Source organism: Otolemur garnettii, unplaced genomic scaffold (assembly GCF_000181295.1).
Source record: "Otolemur garnettii isolate 467f Iridium unplaced genomic scaffold, OtoGar3 scaffold00060, whole genome shotgun sequence".
In the NCBI taxonomy this organism is placed as follows: Eukaryota; Metazoa; Chordata; class Mammalia; order Primates; family Galagidae; genus Otolemur; species Otolemur garnettii.
Window position 1 is genome coordinate 54308 of NW_003852455.1, and position 3314 is coordinate 57621.

Sequence of the window (3314 nt, forward strand, 5' to 3'; positions counted from 1 at the left end):
TTTTTTTTTTTTTTTGGTAGAGACAGAGTCTCACTTTATTGCCCTCAGTAGAGTGCCATGGAGTCACACAGTTCACAGCAACCTCCAACTCCTAGGCTTAAGCGATTCTCTTGCCTCAGCCTCCTGAGTAGCTGGGACTATAGCTGCCCGCCACAATGCCTGGCTATTTTTTTGTTGCAGTTTGGCCAGGGCTGGGTTTGAACCCACCACCTTTGGTATATGGGGCCAGTGCCTCATGTGGTATTTTTCTGTCTGCCACTGTATTTGCTGCCCTAACAGCCACTGTATGTTGTTAGCTTATGTAGAGTTTTCAGCAAGGTTCAACAGGAACAGATGGGTCTTTGAAATAGATCCAGACCGAAAATCCAGTTTGCCCAATACTAATTAATGAATACTAATATTTCATATTTCTCTCTTTTCCATGGATATGGTGCTACCTACATATTATTCTACATACATAGTATGTAGAATATCTATCCCTATTTATCACCAGTCTAATTCAGCTGAAGATGGAAAAAAAGTCTTACCTATTTGGGGACATCCTTGCCTTAGTGATGAATCATAAGGGCTAAGAATTATTGAGAATTACATGCTCAATTCTAAGGCCTCTAAAAATATTAGCTCATGTAATCCTCCGAACAATTCTTAAATATAAGAATTAATATTATGGAATGATAATGGACTCTCCTTTGTAGCAGAGGTTACATATGGCCCAGGCTGCAGTAAATAAGCAAAGCCCTATATATAGAATGAAAATTACATGGAACCCTCCAAAGTGGAATAAGGTATTGCCACTTGCCCACCTCTGGATAAGGGTAGCCCTTTAGAAGCAGGCTAAGCCCCTAAGAAATAGTTTATGAAAAACTCTTCCTAGCATCCGAAGGTAAGTACTATGTTGCTTTTCCTCCCATAGATATGGAAGGATGAAATTGACACTAGGGATTCCATAACAGAGAAAGGCTTGAGGAGGAAAAAGGGTAAAATGGTTTTTGTCAGCTTGGCACCTGTGGCTCAAGAGGCTAAGGCACCAGCCACATACACCTGAGCAGGCGAGTTGAATCCAGCACGGCCTAACAAACAACAGTGGTGGCTGCAACCAAAAAAAAACAAACAAAAAAATAGCTGGGCATTGTGATGCCACGGCACTCTACCCAGGGCAATAGCTTGAGGCTCTGTCTCAATAAATAAATAAATAGGCTTAGCGCCTGTCGCTCAAGTGGCTAAGACACCAGCCACATACACCTAAGGTGGTGGGTTCAAATCCAGCCCAGGTCTGCCAAACAACAACGACAGCTGCAACCAAAAAAAAAATAGCCAGGTATTGTGGTGAGCACCTGTGGTCCCAGTATCTTGGGAGGTGGAGGCAGGAGACTTGCTTGAGCCCAGGAGTTGGAGGTTGCTGTGAGCTGTGATGTCACAGCACTCTACCCAGGGGGACAGCTTGAGGCTCTGTCTCAAAAATAAATAAATAAAGGTTTTTGTCTCTTCAAAACCCCTTACCCTTTTTAAAAAGAGAACTATAATATGTATCTCTGCCTCAGGGCAGTGGTCAGGAGGAGCCCAGGAATGTCTTTTTTTTCTTTCTGTCACAGGAGATCTCACAAAGGAATCTTTGGGTATGTGGGCAGAGGTCACAAGATTGTCAGAAGATGGGATAAATCTCAGCAGAGGAACAAGAGAGATTGTTTTAGCACCAGATGGGATTATGGGATTAATAAGAATCCTTAAAAACTCTGTTCTGGCTTGGTGCCTGTGGCTCAAGTGGCTAAGGCGCCAGCCACATACACCTAAGGTGGCGGGTTCGAATCCACCTGGCCCACCAAACAACAATGGTGGCTGCAACCAAAAATAGCCAGGCATTGTGGCAGGCGCCTGTGGTCCCAGCTACTTGGGAGGCAGAGGCAGGAGACTCACTTGAGCCCAGGAGTTGGAGGTTGCTGTGAGCTGTGATGCCACAGCACTCTACCCAGGAGGACAGCTTGAGGATCTGTCTCAAAAAAAAAAAACAAAAACTCTGTGTTCTCCCCACCCCCCAGGCAGCGCCTGTGGCTCAGAGGAGTAGGGCACTGTCCCCATATACCAGAGGTGGCCGGTTCAAATGCAGCCCTGGCAAAAAAAAAAAAGAACAACAACAAGAAAAAAAACCCAAAAACACTACAAAACTCTGTGCCCCGGTTACAGAGAGAAGGACAGGACAGTAGTATATTTTGAGACAGGAGACTCTCCATTTGCTGGCAAATTAATAAACTTCTCTTTCCTTTGCCTCAAAAAAACAAAGGACAGGCACAGTGTCTCATGCCTGTAGTAGCACACTAAGAGACCAAGGCATGTGGAATGCTTGAGCTCACAAGTTCAAGACCAGCCTGAGTGAGACCTGGTGTGTTGTGGCGAGTACCTCTTGTCCCAGCTACTTGGGAGGCTGAGGCAAGAGAATCACTTGAGCCCAAGAGTTTGAGATTGTTGTGAGCTGTGACGTCACAGTACTTTACAGAGGGTGACAAAGTAAGACTCTGTCTCAAAAAAAATAGAGAGAGAGATACAAGGATCTCTTATATCTTTTGGGTAGGACAATTTGAGAAGATTTGGCACTTGGGGCTTCATTTTTCACATTTGATTTCATTTCAAAATTTGGATTCATATTCATGTGGAGGGGATCACAGATAATTCTAAAAATAAGATTCTTTAGTATAACAGATGCTCCAGAAATCTAGGTACATATTTGATAGAATTACGGTACATTCATACTGTCCCTGCAAGGCAGCTGATTTCCTTAGATTCTCAGAATGTATACCTACCTTTGATAAGGAGAGTTATTGAATAAATCACATTTTATTAACTTTGTATCCAAAATGTCAGTAAGTCAAATTAGTTTTTCTTATGTTCATCTTTTTCTTTTGAGGTCTGAGCTTCCAATTTTCACTTTGTCTGATGTGAAAAAGCCATCCTTTCTGTGATGGCTTTAAGTCTGGCACCTTCAACAATAATAATTCTGAACTGTGTGCCAGATGGCTAAACCCTATATTTTAAAAAAAGTCTAAAAAAGGGGGAGGTGCCTGTTGCTCAGTGGGTAGGGCACCGGCCCATATACCAAGGGTAGTGGGTTCAAACCCAGCCCCGGCCAAACTGCAACAAAAAAATAGCCGGGCATTGTGTCGAGCACCTGTAGTCCCAGCTACTTAGGAGGCTGAGGCAAGAGAATTGCCCAAGCCCATGACCTGGAGGTTGCTGTGAGCTCTGATGCCACAGCATTCTACTGAGGGCGACAAAGTAAAACTCTGTCTCTAAAAAAAAGTCTAAAAAAGAGGCCTTTGAGG